At 44.0% G+C, this 25,429-nt stretch overlaps 1 protein-coding gene across 1 annotated transcript in view; it reads right to left on the bottom strand.

Moving 5' to 3' along the window:
- The window catches only part of DOK4 (docking protein 4), a 130,731-nt gene that overhangs the window by 64,518 nt on the left and 40,784 nt on the right, over window positions 1-25,429 (bottom strand). The window lies entirely within an intron of this gene.

The raw sequence follows: 25,429 nt of genomic DNA on the forward strand, positions 1-25,429 counted from the left end.
GGAGGCTTTGAGGCTTCTAGAAGATCAGCAATATTTAGACTCACATGAGGATCCTGAACTGGAAGGGGGTGAAATTCCTATACCATACCAGGCATTCAAAGATATAGACGGGGCAAGTGGTTTAGTCACTCCCTCAGAGTGGGAGTTATTATCTCCAGGGGCATACCTCCACCTGAGGTTACATCTTACCATGGGGTAATAAGAGAGGCAGCTTAAATGTTGGACTTGCCTCTTCCAACAACGGAGATGAAATTAAATTTACTAATGAAAGTCCTTCATTCTTTGATGTCCACTTCAGAGCCTTTATTACCATTCAATGAGGCCTTGATTGAGTCAGTGTTGGAGGTGTGGCAGAAGCCTGTGTTGGCTCACGCGATGTCGAGATCTATTGCCAGGAGGTATATAACGGCAGTACTGGACACCACAGTGAATTATGTCTACCCTCCTCCTCAGAGGATTTCAGACATTCAGGCTATGATTCCTATATTGCAGAATGAGGTGCTTGTTCCAATCCTAAAGACTTACGCCTGGTCGGTCTGTTCGCTTCCTGCATTCTGTTGGTCACTCATGCATGCTGGCACATCAGGGTCCTACAGTGGTGCATCCGCAGGCAGTGGTGTCAACACAATGGGAATCTCAGAGTCAGTCAAGAACTCTTAAGACACTGCAGCGGATCTCCAGTGGTGGGGTATGAATGGTGTGGTAAATGATGATGCAGGGGTAAACAGTAGAACAGGTGAAACAGGATAAGATTTATTCAAAAGGTAGGAGTCTCAGGTTACAGGTAGAAGATGTTATGAAGGTAGCAGAAAGGCCCCACCTGGAGCAGCATGCTTGCTGCTCAGCGCACGCATTCCAACTGACACTCACTCAATTCATGCACACAGCAGCATTCTGTTACCACACAGTCACACTGGCTGAGCAGCAGGGGACATATTACTAGGGAGAAAATGCATGGCATAGAAATAAGGGCACCACACACCTTCCTTCTTTATGGAAACAATATAACATAACAATGCAGATAAGGAGGAATGTTAAACTTCATAAAAAGAAGACAGATGATGGAAGTACAAATTCATTCACACAATACATAAAATAAATGGACCAGAGAAGGAAATCATGATAACACAAGATCAGAAATAGCAATCACATAGACTAAAAGTCCTAAACGGAAATACTAAGAACAGGGGAGGAAATTACATGGGAAAACCCCCCAGACTCTCCCCCCTCAGCCGAAAATAAAATATTGAGGTGCAAAATTAATGTCATCCCAAACTAGAGACATAGACTCTATAATGTAGCACAAGGGTGCAATACATGTGCCCCAATGGGTGCAATACACCATCCCCATCAACCAACCACAAAGGTAGATATGATAAAGTGCAAAAACATATGCCCCTGTGGGAGCAACACAGATTCCCCAAATAAAAGGCCTGAGCACAAAGAAAATGCCCCCTTCAGCAGCTATAGTAAGCAGTAGAAATGTAAGTATTGTTTGGGTTGCAAATAACAAGCCATTCACAAATCAACAGCTGGGTGCAAAACTATGCCCCAAGACATGTAAAAATGAGTATGGTTTGGGTGCAACACAGGTGTCCCATCACCAGTAACAGTAAGTAATGTCTGGTGTAACCCAGTACAAGTAAAAGCAAGTAGGGTTTGGGCACAGTGCAAATGCCCATCACCAGCAACATGAATGTAGGTACAGTTTGGGTTGCAGGATCCCTGCCCCATCACCAGAAACTGTAGGCTCAGGTAAACGTAAGACACATTTGGGCCAAAGTCATAACCCCCACTGTAAGTAACATTGCCATACGGTGCAAGACTCACACAGTATACTGCCTAACACACCAACAGCACACAGGAGTTTACTCCTTAGAGTACAGAGTTCCCAAGTAAAAATGGTAACTCAGACCACCGCTAAATACAATTATCAGACACAAAGTCAGTATGCAGTACACAGTAGATGCAGATCGGCATAGGGCATACAAAAAGACATACAATTAAGCAAAGTATAAACCAATAGGTAGAAAATAAAGAACCATATCCAGCAATAATAATAAGTTCCTGATGAGCGATCTCTCACCCAAAATTGTTTTTAGTACTTTGTTGATGTTAAGAATGCTGGAGAAACTAGCGCTAATTCACTTTCAGGGGTATGTTGTAGAGGTACTAAAGTCCTTTATTCCTGTTGATGGGCATAGCACAGCAAGAGATGAAGTAAATGAAGAAGTAGGGGTGCGAACAATAAGGATAGGCATAAGTAAAACAGGTCAACCGCTCACTTGCCAAAGGTTCAGTGCTCATCAAGAATGAATAAAAGTAAAGTCTGTAAGAAATTGACTGTAAACACTGCTGAGTGGTTCATCAGCAGTCCCTCCGGTGGTTTCAGGGCTGAACTGTGTTCAAATAAAGTTCAGCAGGCCAATTCTTTGGTGCTTGCCAACCCTTAAGTTTAAATACAGCATTCAGTAGAAATGGGTCCAATCAGGCAAGCAGGAAGGCACTTCTAACTTGAGTAGACTGCAGGCTGTCTAGGGCTATCCAACACTATGCTGTGAGGTGTAGGGTGAGCCCCGGGTTTACAAGTTTTGCACCATAAATTGGGAACAACGTGTGTTAATATCGTGATTGCATACTTTATTGTCCATTGTCTATTGTATCCTGCTGAAGTATTCTGGGCTAGGGTGCTCTATTACTGAAATGTCAAAGCAGTATTAAAGCATCCATCAAAAACTGCAGCACAGTAAAGGAGGGATGTCATAATGTTTCAGTGACATAAGCCTGGATGTTATCCCGAGTCTTGTATCCTTGACATCCTATCTTAGTGTGCTTTCTATACTCGCCCCAAGAGAAACACAAGCATTGGCAAAATACGCCCAGTGCCGGCTGGCAGGCTTTTGTCTTGTTCAATATTTGTTTTACAATGGTTTGTATGAAACTTTATGTTGGCAGGCTTTTGTCTTGTTCAATATTTGCTTTACAATGGTTTGTATGAAACTTTATGTTTGAGGGAGCTGATGGGTCCTCAACCAATATTAAAAAACAAATTGGCTAACAGCAAATATATTTTCTGTGTCAAAAAGCACGCTTCATCGCACAAGATCCTTGAATTCAAGGGAATTACTTTGTGTGCACATCTACTCCTTGTGTAACAGCAGAATGCTGTCACTTCAAGTGAAGTCAACCAACAGCTAAAATGTGCTTACCCACTACCCCCTGCTATATGCTATAGTGGGTGGAATACAAATGGGAATGACAAAATAACAGACCAAAGGGCGAAGGGGGCTGGCTGAAAGGCCCTATGAGTATATTATACATATAATTTTAGTAAAATTAATAAGTCTAGGCTAACTTCAGTCCCAAAAAATGGGCAGGCCAAGTCCAACCTTTCATTATATTTTCTACGTCATTGAACACTGTACCAAAAAAAGGAACAAAGTGGACTCAATGTAAGTCTTTGTTATCCTATATACACCACCACAAGAATATATGCAAAAGATACAGGTCTTCTGAAGGCGCTGAAACGAGACCAGACAGCTAGAATGTCCTGGGTCTAGAACACAGTGAACACACACACACATTAACCTACGAATTTGTTGAGCACAACTCTCAGCCAAGACCATGAGCATCCAAGTGCTGTAAATTTAACGAACAAAATAGCAGTTAGGCAATGTAAATACATTTAAGACCTCCAGAGGATAGGCAGAATAAGCAGCTCTCAAAAAAAGGTTTTCAAACACATAGTTTTACAGCTCATTTGAAGGATAACATCACAGGGGTGGCCACTCCGCTATGGCGGAAGAGTGTCATCCTGCTGCTCAAAGCAGAACAATAAAGTGATAATAAAAGTATTTTATTATCACTTTATTTTTCTGCTTAGTTAGGGAGGGGCGGGGCTAGCATCCTCTGTGTCAGCAGGTGGAGGAGGCGTAGCATTTTTCTGCTCAGTTAGGGAGGGGTGGGCGGGGCCAGCATCCTCTGTGTCAGCAGGTGGAGGAGGCGTAGCATGTGCACTTCTAAGTGCACATGTCAGTTAGGCCGGCCACCTGAGGTTGTCAAACTGACATGCACATATAGAGATCTCCACCCGGCTGTGTTGCACAGCCGGGTGGAGACCAAGCACAGTCTCTCACCCTCTCCCTGAGTGGCATTTCAGCCTGCTCAGACCAATCCTGGTGCTTCTTTCATGCTGGGTAACAGCATGAGAGAAGCATCAGGATTGGATGGAGAACAGAGTAAGAAGACAAGAAGAACTGAGGCGGTGGGAGTGGCGGAACACCGAAGTGGCAGGTACATTAAAAAAAAAATTATTGCCCACCCACCCCTTCCTGGCAGCTGCCGCCACTCTAACATCATATGGATTTGTCTTAACTTTTGAGACAAAGGGCCCCATAACCTGGAATAGTGGCAAATGTAATGTTAATCTGGCTTGCAAAATTACAAGCAACCGACTCTTTAAGACATGAGCTCTTTTACGCAAACACAAGGGCCCAGAGCCTAAATACCCAGTCTCACTGGTACAACATTATTAACAGAACCATGCTGGCCAAAATAACAGTACCAATTCCAAGCTAAAACAGATCCAAGACTATCCTAACAGCTTGACAAAGTATACTTTAACTTTCAAAAGGTTAATAAAATCCTCTTCCACCAAGCATATGAACTGTCTCTATGCCTATGAGTGGTTACTTTCATGAGACACACTCCCAAATCCAAGACAGGCTGTGAAGAAGAACAAATTAAGGTGGTGTGATGGTAGGAGAGATATACCACCTGTGATCCACAACCACACATGCTGCACAGCGACGTTTGGGTTTTGTAAAATCATCTTCGTGTTACAATCCCTCTGTCTTACTGTACACTAGACTCCACCTGAGGAATACTGAAAAAGTACATGAGCAGTAGTTGTAGCTTACAAATCACCAATAAAAACATTAGAAAGTTACCTTGTTGCATTAGCTACCACGGTGTGTATCTAACTTCATCCTATCAGTCATTGTGGTTGCCTTGTTTCCAGTTTTGTTACAGCTGTTCTTTCTGCTCCACTGCCTTCCTCACTGGAGGATCCTTTCCCTCTCTGTCACAGAGGTCACAATTTTTTTGCCTCTGGCATGTTTATTAACTCATGAATCTCGTCAAACCGGTCTAGTGAGAATCTCCATGCCTAACATCACCTTCTGTTCTGTCTTGTTTTCTTGCAACGTTGTAAAGAGAAATACAGATCTCTGAGTTTTTTTTAATAGTGCATAATACTGTTTTTAGGCTTCTTTCCAAGCTTTCTAGCAAATACTGAAAGTAAGGCAAACAGATTTTCCTATATTTACACAAATGTGGTCAAGCTGGTAAGCTAAGCTGGGTCTAGAGCCTAGGTCTAATTAAACTACAGCCATTAGGCCATACCTCCTCCGATCACTTCATTCAACACTTTCTGCCTCATTTCTCATATGCACTTACCTTTTGCCCACCGATGGAAGCACATCATTCAATTGTATCATCATTATCCCAGTTTTAAATCTGCAAATCTGTAGCATGCTTTCAAGTTGGGCAGCCATGAAAAATCTTCAGATTCCCCTAGGGAATGCTAAACATAGCCAAGAATCCAGAGTTAAATGTACTAACCTACATGGATGATTTCGTAGAGGAAAATCCATCAGTGGATTTTCATCCCTATTTAGTACCTACTCCAGCAATCGGAGAATTTTCTAAACCACTCACTTGTAAATTAGGCCCTACATTTCTGACATTGCTCCTCTGTGTGCTAATTGCCATTTCTTAAGACATACAAATCAAAACTATCACCTCTGTTCTGTCTGAGACTTTAGATGTTACACTTCACAGCACATGGAGTCTCGTGGGATTATAAACACCTTCCATGTTTTGGATGGCTATAGTGAATATACTGCAGTTGGCTATTGTTGGACCTGGCCTTTTTTGCAGTGACATCCCCAAACTTTTTGCCTCCCACCTCCTGTTTTCCTGACCCTCTTTGGGTGGCTTTAGGACTCTGTGCATCTTATCACTGCTGATCAGTGATAAGGTGCATGTACTCTCTCTTTTTAAAAACTTGGGTTGATAAGCTTATACCTGATTGGCACTTGTAATTTACCTGTAAGTCCCTTGTACAAGAGTATCCCATATACCCAGGGCCTGTAAATTAAATGTTACTAGAGGGCCTGCAGCGCAGCTTTGCACCACCCACAGAAGTAGCCTTTCAAACTTATCTGAGGCCTGCCACTGCAGGGTCTGCATTTGCATTTTACTGCCACCTTGACTTGGCATCTAAAATTACTTTTCAGGCCTGGAACTCAAGGTGGGCCATAGGTAACCCTATGGGCAGGGTGCTATGTAGGTAAAAGGTAGGACTTTGCCTTCGTGGGTGACATGTCCTGGTAGTGACAAACAGCCAACTTGGTTTCTCACCGCTGTAAGTGCTGCCCCTCTCGTAGGTTTTCTTTAGGAATTCCGTTATATATGTCTCTGTGGTAATTTCTGATCTATGAGGAGTGGCGTGGGCATGTTTAGTATGTTTGGAATGGTAACGAGAAATCCTGCTTATTGGTGTAGGTGGACTTTTTATTACTATTGTAGAAATGCCACTTTTAGAAAGCTAAAAACAACTGATGATGGACAGAATGCAGAACAAATCAAACATTCACCCCTACTCACAGATTTGGGTTTAGCCCAGCAGTTTTTTTGCTTGCCATACCATTCCAATATGGACCCAGCCATATGCAAATCAGTCTTGACCCTGTTCCTCATGGGAACCGTCCAGCCCAAACTGCCAGGCCAGGTCCTCCCTGGATCAGAAACAAGCATCCTGGGACCGGTTTCAGGGTATCACCCCTCAGCAGCCAGGCTAGCTTGAATCCGGTGGCACAGCAAGCGCGTGACCCATGTCTGGGCATACCCTTCCCACTCAAGTGCTTAGAATTGTAGCACTAATGAGGCACGCACAATTTAGTGCTCCCAGGGCACAAACAGGATCTCACTCTGGCCACTGCATTCTGGAGCGAGGGTGCGCTCTGCCATTAGTGTTGGGCTTTTTCACCGCCGCAGCCCAAAGAGATTGGATTGAGCCCCAAGAGGCTGACAACAGATCCAGCATCCCATGTTGTGAAGTGGGCTGCCCGCCCCATTAGAGCACGATGCGCCCGAATCGGAAGAGACCTTGGGGTGCCTCGCAACACAGCACTGGAAATGGCAGCTGCACCACGTGGACACGGACAGCTGCTATGCTAGGCTGAGCACGGGGACTGATCAGGTTTCCAGCGAGGGAGGGAGTCTGGACCCTCCCTCGTGGTGGGGTCTTTGCGGCTGAAACAGCAGGACAGGGTGGCGATCCTTGACGGAGGTCCTCGATCCTGTTAGTGCTAGGTGCTTACCGCATTTACCATGGCAGGAGCGTGGAAGCTCCTGTACTGGACAGGGTGTGTTTTCTTCTTAGCTACCGCCCTGATGTATTAGGAGCAGAGAAGCTCCTGGCCCCAGCGGCCTTTTCGCTGGTTCAATGCCAGGAGATCAGGAACTATCTCCCTGTCTGCATAGGAGGTGTGAACACCCTTCCCCCCATGTTTGCACATTCCTTGTGGGTGCATTCCTAGATCAACTGGCAGGGCGGGAAGGAGTCCTTGTCAGAGATCCCAGCCCTGCTAATTCCGGTTTACCACTAATACTCACCATAGTAGCCGTGCAGTTGTGGCTGTTAACTATGTCAGAGACAGGGTACTGTGTAATTTATAAAAGGAGCGCTGTGTCTCAGGGTGGGATGATCGATGTCCATATGTATATGGCAATGCTTTGGGAGTGATTCCTTTAGGTTCTGCCTTCCCCCTATGGAGTTTGTTGTCCTTATTACTGATGCTTGATGTTATACCCTGATTGGATATGTCGTTTTTGCCTGGCTATCATAACAAGCCTATTTCAGGATCTGCATCACAGGCATTGGGAAGGTACTGTTTATGACAGGTGCACTATGGAAATGCTTCAGTTTAGTTGCATTATGATGGTTTGACAATTGCCTGTTTGGCAAAGTATTACTGATTCATGTCGGTTTGGTCTATGGTTTTTATGCAACACACTTAATTTTTACATAACTTGTCATGAAGTCTCTTTTGTAGTGTATTTATTGCGTCATTGGGTTGTGTGTGTTGTGCATACGCTTTACACATTGCCTCGGAGATAAGCCTGACTGCTAGTCAGGGGCGGCTCCCCAATAAGGTGGAGGAGCGTTGCCCCCCACTCCAAACCCCCTGCCAGCAGCGGCAGATGCAGCACCTTTCAAAGAAAAAGATAATAGACTATGTTTAGTATCCTTTTCTATGAAAGGGGCGGGGCAGCAGGGGTGACATGCACTGAGGAGGAGAGCTGTGCACTCCCCATCACTGCGCATGTATGTTCGGCTGGCCCTCTCGGGCCGGCCTAAAATATATGTGCAGTCGGCTCTCTCAAGCCCGGCAACACAGTTACCGGGCTTGAGAGAGCCTGCACAGGCTCCCAGTCTACCTGGGAGCGCCCTGGCTGGGTGCTCCCAGCCAGTCCTGATACTGTTTTGAGCAGCGTCAGGATTGGCCGCAGGGCAGGCTGGGAGCCTGTGCCTGCAGCATCCAGAGGAAGGAGAGGAGCGCGGGAGCAGAGGTAAGTTAATTTAATTATCAATTCCTCCCATGCCCCTGTCAATACCCCCACCTCCGCGTGCCGCCCCACCCCCAGGAATCACTGTGAGCTGCGACTACTGCTAATGCCAAGCTACCAAGGGGGTGAGCAGGGGTTATCTGAGCTGTGTAGCTCCTTGCCATGACTAGAGTGGTGGTTACTGCCTGGCTTAGGTGCTTACCCTAGCCAACCAGGAACCCCATTTGTAACAGCTATTCAGTCTGATTTCGTCAAAGATTATGCTTTAACTCTTATGTTTCTGGGGTATTAGTTGAATGTAAGAATATCGAGAAAAAATATTGTCTAACATAAATATAGTAACCTAAAATATCAATCCATTGCGTGTACATTTCTATTATTAGTTCCAATGGCAATATTTTTGTAAATCATATTTAGGATACAATATTTTTTGTCAGACAATGTTTAGGACACAATTGTCTGGTATTAAATATTTGCACATACCATGATTGAGAATCTCCTTGAAAGGGGCAGAATAGAACAATAAAAGGTAGAAGTGTAAATAGAAGCTGTAGTAAATGATAGGGATGTGAAATCGCATTTTTGAATTACCTGTAGCACCTTTTAATGTTTACACCTTTTTTTATACAAATGTGCTGAAGAACGCACTATTTTCACAATTATTTTCTCTAAATGATCTTGGGGATGATGAACCTATAACCTTCCTGGATGGTGGTCAAGTGTGGTGGCCCTCAATGAAAGCACTGGTAGGGTTCACATGAGCCATTTCACAGCCAGCGGCCATCATCTGACTATCTCATCAAGGCAAGCAATATGGCCGCCACCTTCAAAGAGCACCAGCAGCTGCTAATGTTCTCCCATTCCCCATTCTTACCACTCTCAGTGAAAACTGTAAGTTTACTCCACAAAGTTCTGTTATTTTCAGGGTTCTGGCAGGTGTTAATTTATTATTCCTCTGTTGACAATCATATGCGAAAAATGCTAATCACATGCAATGAATGACCAATATATGCCAGAAACGACCATTCGATGTCAATTAAGTGCTAAGGACAGCAGACTCAAAGACCAACTCCAGGGCCATATTGCTGTTGCATTGGAGAAGGCTCCGGCCACGGCATGGTACCGAGGGGTGGTTACACATGAAATGGTCTTTAGGCGATTCATATTGCGTTGACCTCAAAACCCGGAGACCTGGACTCTGATCCCTCCTTCGGCACTTGATCAAAGACTGTTGAGCTTCTCTTAAAATCGTGCTGTCTCCCTCCCTCTCAAACTGTAAATACGACTGCTATAATGTAAATAACCTGAGTTTTGTACAGGTCTCAAATTAAGTGTGCTGTTATAATTATGTACTTTTGTAAAAGTCCACCACAATGCCCTTTATGCCCACTGTTTTATATTTCTCCAGGACCTACATACAGGCAATTTGTCTTCATACACAACTGTTCCCGAGTCTCGCATGTTTGTTTATATGTTTTGTTACAGGTATATTTACCATAACTCAAAAACATTGGAACTAATAAAAATGATTGCTGTAAAGTGCAAAATAACTCAATGGAGCTTTGTCTGCGAATACGTATTTAAACTAATAAAGCATTTTCATATTCTATTGTTTTATTTTGCACCCATGGGTGGTATTTCTGATGCAAAGGGACAAAAGTACTTGAGGGGCTTTCGCAAAAACCTGTAAACACGGGTCCTATCTGCCACCCTCGCGGAAACTTCTTAGATGTAATCGAGTTTTCTAATGGTTGTGCTTACAATAGGCAGTTTCATTGATGACCAGTCAATGAATTAAGTGTCCTCCCAGCCTGAGTAATTAGACAGCTGACTGGGATATTCTCGGAGGCCTTTTAACAGCTGGACATTGAACTTTAATCAGGGACTTTCTTTGAGTTTGGTGATTATTGCATTTTGGGATTAGGGGATCGAATACGCGTCCTGTGGCCGTGGGTCTGGCGCCTAAACCTCGTATGCAACGGATTATAGCGTGTATAGTTGTTGCAGTATGTTTTAAATATGTGTAATGGTTAATAGAAACATCTTTAGAGTGCCAGTGGGGTCTGCCCACTCCAGGACTCATTACTGTAGTCCTGGATACAGCTCTGCTAATTCTGCACTCCTGGAGTTCACAATAACAATACCAGGCGTCTTGATAACTACAGGGGTGCAGAATTAACAGGGATTGCAGGTTGAACCCCGGTGATCCCCTGAGAACTGAGGAGTTATGGAGGGAATTAGCAATTTCAGGTCTGCTCAACCTAGGAATTCTTCATTTGTCACCAGACATTCAGTTCAGCAGTGTCCACGAGGATCTCATAATTCCAATGGAGTGAGTAGAAATTGTTATTGGCACCATCGGAATTAAAAAGGACCTCGTGAGTGGCCCTTTGTCGTTAATTTTCCCGGTATTTCACATTTTAGAAAGGACATCTACTTTGGGATCTTTGTGATGCCAACAAACTCTTGTGTATCCAGTGCTATTACACAGTGCCAAGGACATGGGATATGAAAAAGGGATGAGTGGGCTCATCCCGCAGTGAAGAGAACAGTTGGTCGACGATCAAATGCAAACAATTAGATCAGGCAAAAAGTCTGGTTGAACTGGCAGGTTTTCAGGCAATTTCTGAATTTCATCAGATCCTCTTGGAAGAGGATATTTTAAGGTAAGGTATTGCTAAGTATGAAAGTTGTACATGTAGATCTCTGCCAGAAATGTTTTTGCACTTCTCCATGCAGCTGACAAGTCTGTTCTGGGTAGCCAACCTTAGGCCTCTGGTCAGGTGGAGTAGTACAATCAGTTGACTAGATAGTGGGGCACCGAGCTGTGCCAGGCATGGTGAACAAAGCAGCTGTCTTTGAATTCCGCCCTCTGCTTGACCAGGATGGCAGGCATTGGAAGATATAATCTGTGGGTTTCAGGCTGAAGAGGAGTTGAAGTGCATCGTTATGCCCATTCTGTAGTTTAACTAGTCCTTTGGCCACAGGCCTGTATAGATGCCACTGTAGTAGTTGAGGTCAGAGATGATAACCTTGAACATATGAGCAAACAGTCGTGGCAGAAGCAACAGCAGCAGATTTTTAAACACTGTTATATACTATTGGGGTAAGTTAGAGGCCATAGGAATGGGACCACCAAACTCAATGTACCCTACGGCACTTGGAGGTGGGGAATCCTCTAGGTCTCCAACAGCAAAGCCTATAACTTAGCAGCTCATTCGTCATAGAACCATCAGGTCAATTTGTCTGAAGCCTCCCCCCCATTTAGGATGAACTTACAGCTGCATATTTTTTGTACCAGGGACCACCATTTGAGGCACATACAACAGGAAAGGTGATCAATTGCATACAAAAACATGGAAAAATCTCTGTGTGCATCTGGACCATTGATTTTTTTTGTACTGCAAAAACCCTCCCCTCACACACACTTTGAAGGTTTGTTTCCGTAGAACAAAAAAATGCTGATCAGCCACATTGACATAGCAGCTAACCAGCAGTACACTGTTACACTTTTTGATATTACAGCGGAAGCACTTTGCACAAAACGATCGCCGCCAAGCTGGCAGGGATCTGTAAGTGTGTGGAGTGTGTGGCCTCCCGGTGGCAGAACAAGCGCCATCCACTGCACTAGAAAATATGCAAACTATCCTCTATTATTTAAATGACGCCTTATATGCGAACGGTTAGTTTGAAATCCATAGGGAGCAGAGCATATCCTGCAGTACACGCAGCGTTTCTGAGTCCGTATCTTTATTCCTTTGAGTTTATCAGAATATGCCACCAAGGATTATGCAACCGCTGTTCCTTTTCACACACTTGTTTTTGAGTGTCAAACATCTCGAGCACTCTCTGTGGCCCGTTAGCTAGGTGAGGATCAGGGCCTAGGACTGGTGAAAAAAATCATGTCTGATCCTATTCTGTAATTAAATGGACACCGCTTTGGTGGCCAGGTGTCAATATACCCTGAGAATTTATCTTGCTGTCAGGTTGCCGGTGTTAGATCGGACACGTAATTACACAATAGTGCTTTTACATGCGATCCTGATGGTTTTACAGCATTCACCAGCTGAATGGTTCTGGAGAGGGCGGGGGGGGGGGGGGGGGGGAGGCTGCCCACTAATTTCACATGTAGATAGAATATCCTGTACCTGCAAGGGGCACATGTAGAATATATCGATACACTGCAGCTTCAGCTGAGTTAAGCAATTCCTTTATTGTAAGAGCAGGTCAACGCACCTACCACTTGGGCTTCAGTTAACCGCCCCCTCGCCGGCTTATCACGTTCCACATTCCACCCTCCTCCATTCTAAGTTGCGTGCAAGTGTATTCACTTGCAAGCGCAACCAATACCACACATCCCCTCTCTTTAATAATACAAAAATAGGCAATTGAATAAAAAAATAAATAGAAGCACAATAATACAAAGCAACAAAACAGATTTGTTTTAAAATGTCTGACACAAAATCCTGATACTTTTTGACAGTCCAACCACCCTTCCACAACGTGTAGTAACCGCAACACCTCTTGGTTATCACTGCAAGGGGTGTTTGACAACTGACTGAAACGCTTGAGCTGATGACAACTCATTACGGACGTCTGAAAGAGTGGATTGCCTATGTAGGCCATGAGTACTAGGTTGTTCTTGATCTGTTTGCAAATGCTCATCTTCACCTTCTACTTCTGGCTCCAGCCACTCAAAATCAGAACTAGACTTCCTCTGTTCATTCATATCACAACACTTCACATTGTCATTGCACTTGGACAATTTACCTCACTGCCAAATCTTCCCATCACTCCGTAACGCTGAACACCTGAACATTATTTTTACTTGAAGTGGGTCAGAAAATTTGCTGGCCCCCTTCTGAGTTTTACACATCAATTTAACTTTAACCCAATCACCAAGCACAGGTTTGACTTCCATAACTTTGTGACTATGATTATAATGTTCTCTAAAAATCTCCTGTGCTTTCAAAATGTTGCTTTTGACCATAGCAGGGGACCGCTTGCTCTGAATTTTCAGTTTTAGCCACGCTCTGTTATTTTTAGTAAATGGCTCTTTACCTCTTAATATTTTGAATATTTAGGATCACATCCTGTAACCATCGGTGTGATTCTATAAGCCCACATCATGAATACAAGTTCCTTTTCCCAATCCAACCCGGCACGAATGGCTGCTTGAACAGAACCCATTATCACCCGGTGAAGCGCTCTACAGCACCATTCCCTGCTGGATGGTATACCGGAGTATGTTTTATCTTAATCCCATTCCTGGATAAAAACTTTTTCCACTTCTCAGACACAAATTGTGGCCCATTATCACTCAAAATAGATCTGGGTATGCCCTCCCTCAAGAACACCCCCGACACAAACGACATCACAGTAGATGAGTCAATTTTCTCGCACACTTTGTATTCAGGCCACTTTGAATAAAGATCTAGCAGTAAAATCACATACTTGTACTCTCCATAATCGTCACCAGCAGAATTAGATATTGCTACATCTTCCCAAGGACTCTCTGGGCACAAACTCATACCTAGAGCTGGTCTAAACACTTTCAAAGACTTGTCTGAATTTGCACACACCACGCAATTCTGCACCATTCGTTCTATATCTCCATCTATACCAGGCCACCAATACAACATTTTCACTCTTTTCTTCGATTTGACTATTCCCAAGTGTCCTTCATGGGTAATCGCAAGAAATTTCTCTCTAAGCACTTTGGGAGGTACCATTTTCACACCTTTCATGAGGAAATTGTCATTATTAACGGTCAATTCATCCCTGACTTCCCACCATTTGACTTAGTTTTGGTTCAATTTACTCTTACAAGGCCACCCACTACGGACATAGCCCATAATCTCTTGTATGGTACAATCACTCTTGTAAGCAGCAATCCATTCCATCTCATTGACCACACTACACTCCAATTCGTCTTGGTCATCATCCACCACATCAGCAAAGGCAGCACTATACTCATTCCATTCACCTCCATCACTTTCTTGGAAAGGTAGAGGAGAGCAGCTCAGATAATCTGCCACTTTATTCCTAATGCCAGGAAGATATTCTACATCATAAACATAATCCAATAACTGTAATGACAATCTAGCAATGCAGGAAGTAGCCTTTGTGATGCCTTGGGTAGTTAAAACCTTCACCAAAGGTTTATGATCTGATCTCAACACAAATTTCGACCCCCAAAGGTAATGCCTAAATTTCTCCATTCCACACAAAGCCGCTAGCACTTCTTTTTTGATAACAGAAAATGTTTATTCAGAAGGGGATAAAGCATGTGAAGCAAAAGCAATTATACTTTCTTCACCCTTCCATGACATCTGAGTAAGCACTGCCCCAAGGCCTTTACCACTGGCATCAACAGTGAGTATACTCCTCTCTTGATTGTCAAATCCCTGCAGGGGAATAGCCGAACAAATCTTTTTTTGATTTGCTCAAAATCCTTATTCAATTCCGCATTCCACAAAAAATCTTGCCTCTCCTTAATCAACTGTCTCAGCTGATAAGTTTTAGAGGAAAAATGTTCCACAAATCTTGCATAAAATTCTACTAAACCCAGAAAAGATCTAACATCATCTTTTGTTTTCGGAGCAGGAGCATCTCTGATTGCTGACAAGATACTTTCCTTTGGAAGGATACCATGTTTACTCACTACGTGACCTAAATACGTAACGGATTCTTAACAATCTTGTACTTATTTAATTCTGCTGTAAGCCCATTTTTTGCAAGCCTTTCCATAACTCTCTGTAGCCTGGTGTCATGTTCACATCTATCTTTCCCCATGATGAGTATGTCATCTTGGAAATAAGTGACTCCTGCAATGCCACTCAACAACTTGTGCATGAGTCGTTGGAACACAGCTGCTGCGGAGGCTAAACCGAATGGCATGCGAACAAATCTATAACACCCAAAAGGCGTAATAAAAGATGTTGATTTCTTACTAGCCCCATGTAAACAGATTTGATGGTACACCGACTTAAGGTCGATAGTAGAAAACCATTGACACCCCTTCGGTTTAGTCAGTAATTCCTCGATCTTGGGCAGAGGAAACTTACCGACAACAATGCACTTGTTAACCTCTCTCAAGTCCACACAGAGCCTAATCTGCCCATTGGCCTTACGAGCCACAACTAAGGGTGCCAACCATTCAGCACTTTCAATTAGTTCAATTATGCCTTCTTTATCCAATTTCTCCAATTCCTCCATAACTGCATCCTTTACACTCAAGGAAATGTTCCTTACCTTGTGAGAAACAGGAGTAACCCATTCCTTAACAAATATTTAATGTTTAAACGTCACCAGTTCACCAACCTTACCAGAAAACACATGCAGGAATTTTTCCAATAACTCCCTCTCTAAGAGCTTACCCGGTTCTTCCAACGATAGAACCTGTGTGTCACAATTCGAGTTCAAAATGACTCCTAATGCTCCTTGGTCTTTACAGCCCAAGACAGAAGATCCTTTCTCTGCCACCAACAAAGCACCAGGTGCCTTCCTGCTTTGGAACTCAAACAACAAATTTATGCAACCCACCATAGGGATCTTATCACCCGTAAAAGTAACCAGTTGTACACAAAGAGGGGGAGAGGGGTAAATCACATACATACAATTCAGCACATTTCTCATCCCAAACATCACTACAAATAATGGTGAAAGGTTATCCTGAATCTGCAACCATTTGTATCGGAACCCCTCCTATTTCCATATTCCAAACTGGCTTACCCCGCAACCCGTTGCTATTTAAGACGACATTGTCCATAGTTAGAACACAATCATCCTCCTCAGACTCAGACTCTACAGCATGGCATTCTTGAACCTCTTCCACACACTTAACCATAGGATTGTTAGCCTTCTTTTTACACACCTTGGTGAAATACCCTAACTCTCCACAAAATGCACACTTGGATTTGACTGCAGGGCAGCATTTGTCTCTTGCATAATGTCCCTTATTGCCACATCTGTAACATACAGCAACTTTCCCTTGCTGACTCATCTTTATGTCACTTGTACGTGCAGTTTGTTTCTTACTAGTAACACCGTCCTCCAAAGTTGTAATCAGGCCCATAGTCTTCAACAGTCCCATCTTTGCCTTCCTTGCGTTGGAAAAACTGTATCTGTCTACAGCAGCACACACAACTGGTTGATAATATGCGTCTAAGTCCTCCAACTCATGCTTGAAGACATCTGACTACTCGCTTGCTCTCTGTTTCTTCTCCATCTAAGTGTATACTCTCTGTCCCTTTGGACCCATACAATGTATACAAATTAGTTTCTTCCTAGCACTGGAAAACGCATCATCGCTCTCCTCTTCAATTGCGGCCATGTAATAAAAAAAAATAGTCCTTCCAATCTCCCCATTTCATAGCAGGTTCCCCCGCTTTGGGGAGGAAGGACACCGAAGGAGTGAGCGAAAATACCTGCGCACACATGCTCGCAATAGCCACAAAAACAAAGTTAATTCCTTCCTTAATTCTGGGTGTCTTTAAATACTATGCACTATATAGTGGAAATGTGAAGAAAATTGTCGCTACAGCCTTACACATCACCACGAGGGAACTGGAGGAGTGAGCGAAAATACCAGCGCACACCTGCTCGCAATAGCAACAAAAATAAAGTTAATTCTTCCTTAAACTGTTGGTGTCTTTAATTACTATGCACTATATAGTGGAAGTGCATAGAAAATGGGGGCTACAGCCTTACTTGTCACCGCATCCACAGCCTGACTCCAAGATGGCCACCACAGCTTCCTACCGTCACCGCGTCCACTGTCTGATTCCAAAATGGCTGCCACAGACCTTCAAGGCACTGCGTCCAGTACCTGATTCAAAGATGGCAGCCGCATGTTACATCATTGAATGTCAAGTGATGGTGGCTGCTCCCCAGTACTTTAACAGCTTCATGGTGCTGTTAAAAAAACACTGTGACTGGTCAGCGGTAACAAGAAGACAACTGCAAACGTACGGCCGTAACTGGTGCAAACCTGCTCTTTACCAACAGCGTCACGAAGTCCAACACTGCAACGTGGAAGGCTTCAATACAGCAACGTGGAAACGACTTCTCCGCTCGTCGCCAAATTTATGTAGAATATATCGATACACTGCAGCTTCAGTTGAGTTAAGTAATTCCTTTATTGTAAGAGCAGGTCAACGCACCTCCCACTTAGGCTTCAGTTAACGTCCCCTCTCCCGGCTTATCACGTTCCACATTCCATCCTCCTCCATTCTAAGTCGTTTGCAAGTGTATGGCATGCGCAACCAATACCACAACGTAATTACAAAATAGTGCTTTTACATGTGATCCTGATGGTTTTGCAGCATTATACATAGAAAAACATGTGGAGCACTCAAAAACTATATGTAATTGATTCTTACATCTACTGAAATCACCATAATGTATATTTTATATAGTCATATCGAGGCAGTCTAGAAAAAAGAACTGCATGTATGTGGCAAAACAAATATATACAATTTTTTAATATATATCTACATAAACATTAAAAATTGCAACCCGTAGAAACCAATTCTCTAGTTTCAATACGGAAAACAAATCATTACAACACCCTAGACAACATTAGAAGTATAACCCTCACAATGCACATTACATACAAATGATTAAAAAAACAACTACAGTAATGTCCATGATAACTCCATCCGGAAATGGTCCTGCTTGTGAAAATAAAGTTCAGTCCAATCATAGGATTCAGTCAGGAATAGTTCTGCTTGTAATTACAAAGTTCACTGTGATTTGAAAATGCAGCCAGAAACTTCAGCCAAATTTGGGGGTCCATTCACCCAAATATGTGTCTTTTCAAATAAGCCCATATATAGGTTAGCATATGATGGTGAAAATCGTGAACCCATAGCTACTCCTTGTGCCTGTTTGAACCATATTCCTTCATGAATAAATACGTTGTTTTCTAATATGAAGTCAATCATTGCCAACAACATATCCGTATGTTCCAGATAGGAGGCTGATCGGTTGGAAAGAAAGTGGTGAATTGCCTGTAAGCCATTGGACTTAGGTATGCATGTGTATAAAGAACTGACATCCATAGTAACCCAAGTAATTTCTGGAGACCAAGTGACATCCTCTAATTTCATCAAGACATCACGTGTGTCTTGTAAGTAAGAAGGTAGATTTATTACGAATGGTTGTAAATAGCTGTCAATGTATTCAAAAAGTGCTTCAGTTGGTGAATCAATACCTGATATAATCGGTCTACCCGGTGGCATTGTTGTATGTTTGTGTATCTTTGGCAGCGTATAAATACATGGTGCCTTAGGATGTTTGTTGAGGATATATTTGTATTCTAAATCAGATATTAAGCATTCTTCCAGCCATCCATGTAACAATGCCTCCAAGTCACGGACAATCTGGGGTAGAAGATTATTCTTCAATTTAATGTATGATGCTTCGTCAGTCAATTGTCGATTGATCTCATTAATATAATTCACTCTATCCATAATCACTTTATTCCCTCCTTTGTCCGCCTCTTTAATAACCAATGATTCATTATTACACAAATTAAGTAATGCCACTCTTTCTTTTTTAGTTATATTGTGTGTAATATGTGATTTTCCAACCCGTTGAAAATGTCAATGGCACTATCACTGGTTTTACAGCATTCACCAGGTGAATGGTTCTGGAGATGGTGGGGGGTGGCTGCCTACTAGTTTCACAGGTAGATAGAATATCCTGTGCCTGTATGGGGCGCCTGTATGGGGCACCTGTAGAAGATATCTTGTACTCACATTAGTTTCCAGGTAAGTCAAGGTCACAATAAACAAACTCTGTTGCGTTAGACTTCCTGAGCCCTACAAATCCGTGGTCATAGTTCAATATCACATAGCATGCACAATAAGAAGAGATAGTCTCAAGTCCTACCCAAGAGTCAAGAACGTGAACCAGCAGAAAAGGTGCACCTTCAGTGAGTTCTTAAATATTACATAGTCTTCAATGGTAATCAAGCAATCTCTCAGATGACCGATCGGTTTGGCAGGGTTGTGATCGATCTCAATGAGAGACTAGTATTTTGGAATCTTCCAATACTTTGAAGCTGGAAACTTTATTATGGAACCCTGCCTATCTATTACTTACTCATGGGTTGTACTGGGCCCCTTTTTGGAGTGCCAAGTGACAATCTCCATTGCGTTTCTTCTGATTTTTTACAATATGTTTTCTATGAAGGGAGTTCTCAAAATATTTACATCCCTCAAATATTCTACTTGCCCATGTTTTATGTGTGGGCTGGTACGTTTTTGTCCGAATGCTAGTAGGTATAGAACCACCACCCTCTGTTCCACATTTTCCAGCCATCTTAGTTAATTCACGTATTCCTTTTTTTGAGGCACGTCTCATGAAGGAAGTAAAGCTTGAGTTCGTACAAGTTGTTACAGGTAAGGAGGTAGATTATAAATCTTCTTCAGCTCCTAGTGGTATATAACTTGTCCCCCTACACCTAATCAAAAATTGTATTGGCGCACCCCTGAAATGGTTGTGAAACCTATTCTTGCCTCTCTACCTGTAGCGAAAAGAGTTGGGGTTTTAAATAATTATCCTAGGGGTCACAACTGTGGAGCAAAAAAGTGAGTTATCTTGTATTGTATGTCCTGAAATGTGGAGCAAAAAAGTGAGTTATCTTGTATTGTATGTCCTGTATGTCGGGGCATTTCAGTGTGTCCTTGTATTCTTTGACTAGATATGCACATAATGCACAATTCATCCGAAGATGTTTAAGTATCCAAGCGATCAAGCTACACATATCCACCCTCGCCAGATTCAACACCATATGGTCGTGACAGAGATCACATCACTCCCTGGGAGGCCTGAAACGGCCGATAACTTTTTATGTGTTTGATTTCGGGACATATAGAAGCAATCCTTCTTCAGGGAGTAAGCAGTCCAAATCAAGCAGGCAAACACATTTTATTTTTTTTAAATAGCCATGCACATAATTTATCCGAAGATTTGTAAGTATCCAAGAGATCGAGCTACCTATACCCATTCCTGCCAGATTTTAGGTAGCCATTTCAGTATTTGTCTTTTACATCACTAGATCCTCCCTCACTTGTATAATGTCTCCAGCGTTAGAATGTTTTTGTTTCTGTCACACTACTGACAGTCTCATAAAGCACTGATTTAAAATATTTATGCCCAATTTCACCCATTTTACAGAGCAGCTAACTCACTTTACCTCCTGTCTTAGCGTATCTGCTGAGTATACAACACCGTTAAATTGCAATCATTTTCAACACCAGCTCTTTGTTATTTTTTAGGATAACTCCTTCAGCTCTGTGAGCTTTCTATAAGACCCACACATTCAAGCAGGATTTTAAAGTTAAAAACGTGGACAAACAATTCTTCTTTGTGAAACATGGTAGAATCTTAGTAGCAGGGGGTCTTATTTGCTGTGAGTAACTTCCTTTGCCAGGTGGATACATTTCTCAGCAGTGTCTCCTCTGTCTGTACACAGGGGCAGCATTCCTGGTGCTCAAACAAGTGAATCTCATACTTGAGTGCATCAATGCCTGTAGCAAGGGCAATGACCCTTTGACCGCGTTGTCCAGTACAATGAGGAGTTGGGGTAGAATCACAGTTGCACATTTATGCATGGGCCACACTTGTCCAGTGAGAGCAGAAAGATTAGCCAATCTTTGAGTACTTCCTGTGGGCTTGGGTGGCGCCATGGAATTGACGTGGTAGATGCTTTCACTAGCATACTCACTAACCACTGTTTATAGAGTGGTGAAAGAAGCGACTTCCACCGTTCACCTAAGGGTTATGCCTGAACACAGGCAATGTTAGTCTAGTTGCTTCCCTCGGGATTGAAGCTCCACGAGTGTTGGGTGACCACATGATTACAGAGGGATAGAGCTCAAATGGAGTACTTGCAATAATCACATACATTAATACTTCTCGAGCACTGGGGTAGATTGCCCTATGTGTCAAAAACGTATTCTGATTTTTGGGATCCAATTTGAAAAATGATTGCTTACAGCTCACAAACTTAGTCAACAAAGTCATGGCCCGGAGACTGGACTGCACGGCAGAGAATTGCCTGTTCGATGCCCACCCTTGTCCTACTGCAAGTAGAGCCATAAATAGATTCCTTGCACTTGTGTTCATGCTGGCAAAGCGGCAAGTAGCAGTGTGTTGGAAAAGAAGGGAACCCCCATTCCCACCAGTCATTAAGTGGAGACGAGCTGTAGTGAAATGGGCTGAGTATTAGAGTACCATTCTACATAGGGATATTAAAAGAGACTGAGGAAGCCCGACTTTGCAAAGGAATGGGAAGCTACATCCCTGGCTTTTAAAGATGAAGAAGGGACGAGAGAACAAGTGCTTCCACAGACCTCAGAAGAACGAAGACTAGGCAACGAGGCGGAGATCAGGAAGGTCAAACAGCATCTCTGTGTTGTGGGCTGCGCAGCCCAAGTGACTTGGAAAAATGAGGCTGGATTTGCCCCAAGGGAGGGCCTTTAACCCCTTCCCCGCCACGGACGTAATGGTTACGTCCATGGCAGCGCCCGTGTGGCGCCATGGACGTAACCATTACGTCCAGGGACTGGCAGTCGGGGGAAGCGCTAGCGCTTCCCCCGAGGGCCGCCCCCCAACACCCCCAGGCCAGGGCTGAAAGGGGAATCCCTTCCCCTTTCACGCCCACCCCCACCCGCCCCCCCCCTATGACGTCAGCGCGCGATCGCGCGCTGATTTCATGGAAACGGGGAATGACGCGCTGGAAGCCATTTGCTTCCAGCGCGTCTAAGGGAGAAGGTGAGTTTTTCACCTTCGTGCGGGGTGGGGGTGCTCTCAGAGAGGCATCGAGGGAAAGGAAAGGGTTTTCCTTTCCCTCGATGTCTCTTTGAGCATTCCTGCTGCCCGATCGCGATGCGATCGGGCAGCAGGAATGCCCACTAGACACCAGGGATTTCTGTATGTGTGTGTGTGTGAGTGAATATTAGTGTAGGGGAGCGACCCCTTGGGCAAGGGTCGCTCCCCTTTGGGGGCACATGCTTTTTACGTTGTTTCTGCCCCCCCTGGGGGCAGATTGGCCCTATTTTTAGGCCGATCTGCCCCCAAGGGGGGCAGAAAGCCACTAGACACCAGGGATTTTATTGTTGCTGTGTATTTTTTGTGTTGGGGGGCGGCCCCTTGGGCAAGGGTCGCTCCCCTTTGGGGGCACATGTATTTTACGTCGTTTCTGCCCGGCAGATTGGCCCTATTTTTAGGCCGATCTGCCCCCAAGGGGGGCAGAAAGCCACTAGACACCAGGGATTTTATTGTTGATTTGTATTTTTTGTGTTGGGGGGCGGCCCCTTGGGCAAGGGTCGCTCCCCTTTGGGGGCAAATGTATTTTACGTCGTTTCTGCCCCCCCTGGGGGCAGATTGGCCCTATTTTTAGGCCGATCTGCCCCCAAGGGGGGCAGAAAGCCACTAGACACCAGGGATTTTATTGTTGATGTGTATTTTTTGTGTTGGGGGGCGGCCCCTTGGGCAAGGGTCGCCCCCAGGGGCCCTCATGTATTTTTGGGCAGTTCTGCAGAGAGGCCTATTTTTTTTAGGCCTTTCTGCCCCCAAGGGGGGCAGAATCCCAATAGCGCCAGAAATAGTATGTATGTATGTGTGCTTTGTGTTGGGGGGTGGCCCCTTGGGCAAGGGTCGCTCCCCCCAGGGGCGCAATGTATTTATTGTCGTTTCTGCCCCCCTTGGGGGCAGATTGGCCCTATTTTTAGGCCGATCTGCCCCCAAGGGGGGCAGAAAGCCACTAGACACCAGGGATTTTATTGTTGATGTGTATTTTTTGTGTTGGGGGGCGGCCCCTTGGGCAAGGGTCGCCCCCAGGGGCCCTCATGTATTTTTGGGCAGTTCTGCCCCCCTTGGGGGCAGAGAGGCCTATTTTTTTTAGAGGAGGACAGTGATGTGCCAATGGTGCAGGAGCCAGCGGCTGAAAGGCTTCCCATTGGAAGACCTGACGCATGGGTTGCACCAAACATGGAGCAGCCACAGTTGCCTGCGTTTACTGGTTTTCCAGGGTGTCGAGTTAATACGGAAAACTTTTTGCCCGTCAACTTTTTTGAGTTGTTTATGGACGATATATTTTTGGAAGAGATTGTTGAGCAGACTAATTTGTATGCAGAGCAGTTTTTGAGGGACAACGCTGCCAGACTTAGGCCACACTCTAGAGCTAGCCGGTGGATTCCCACAAATCTGGAAGAGTTGAAAAAGTTCTTGGGTTTAACTTTTTTGATGGGGCTGATAAGGAAGCCGTCGCTGTCTTCATATTGGTCTACTAGTCCCTTGATGGCAACTGCTATATTTCCTGCCATCATGAGTCGTAACCGGTATGAGCTTCTTCTTCGGATGTTGCATTTTGTAGATAATGCTTTAGCCTTGCCACGAGATCATCCTGATTCTGACCGTCTTTTTAAGATTAGACCTGTCCTTGATCATTTGGTAGATCGGTTTTCAGAGATCTATGTTCCAGGGAAAGAAATATCTGTAGATGAGTCTTTGGTCCTGTTCAAGGGTCGTTTGGTTTTTAGGCAGTACATTCCTAGCAAGAGGGCACGGTATGGAATTAAATTGTATATGCTGTCAGAAAGTAGTACAGGATATGTTTATAATTTCCGGGTCTACACTGGTAGGGATTCCAATATTGACCCCCCTGGTTGTCCTCCCACTTTTGGAGTTAGTGAGAAAATTGTGTGGGAACTTGGTAGACGACTGTTTAACAAAGGTCACCATTTATATGTAGATAACTTCTACACTGGAGTTCGGTTGTTCAAGGAGTTGTTCAGAGTGGACACTGTTGCTTGTGGCACAATCCGCTCTAATCGGAAAGGCTATCCAAAAGAGCTTGTCTGTAAAAAACTTGAGATGGGACAGTGCAGTGCCTTGCGGAATGATGAGCTGCTAGCTCTGAAATTTGTAGACAAGAGGGATGTATACATGCTAAGCACCATCCATGATGAGAGTACTTCACCTGTGGCTGTTTGGGGTCAGGTTGCCGAAGTGAGCAAACCTGTGTGCATCTTAGACTATAATAAGCACATGGGTGGTGTTGATAGAGTAGATCAGAGGTTAGAACCTTACACTGCTGCTCGTAAGTCTTATGTGTGGTATAAGAAATTAGCGCTTCACTTGTTCCACTTGGCAACTTTTAATGCTTTTGTTGTGTTTAAGGATAGTTCTCCAGAGTCAAGGATGACATTTGTGAAATTTCAGGAGTCTATCATAGCTAGCCTTGTTGTGCTGGAACAGGCAAGAGTTCCTAGAGAAGCAGTGGTGGAGGATGTGGCTAGATTGAAAGATCGTCACTTTGCTGAGCACATTCCTCCCACGGCCAAAAAAAACTTTCCTGCTAAGAGATGTAGAGTCTGTGCTCGAAGAGGTATCAGGAAGGAGACTAGGATGTACTGCCCTGATTGTCCTTCAAAGCCTGGGCTGTGTGTGGGTGGCTGTTTCAGGAGCTACCACACACAGAAGAATTATTGGGAAATTCCGTGAGCGTAAACTGGTGTTTTATATTTTTATATGTTCGGTTTCACGGTTGGCATTAGTCATGTATTCAGTTAGAGCTTTTGTGTTTGTAGTTTTGTACTAATTTATGATTAGTGGTTTCTTTGTTGTTTAAAAAAAAAAAAAGGGGATGGCATGTGTAGAGTGGCGCTTGGCTGGCGGCGTGGGTGTGGTGGCGCTTGGCTGGCGGTGTGTGTGGGGTGGCGCTTGGCTGGCGGTGTGTGTGGGGTGGCGCTTGGCTGGCGGTGTGTGTGGGGTGGCGCTG

The sequence above is a fragment of the Pleurodeles waltl genome, chromosome 12, assembly GCF_031143425.1.
Source record: "Pleurodeles waltl isolate 20211129_DDA chromosome 12, aPleWal1.hap1.20221129, whole genome shotgun sequence".
NCBI lineage: Eukaryota > Metazoa > Chordata > Amphibia > Caudata > Salamandridae > Pleurodeles > Pleurodeles waltl.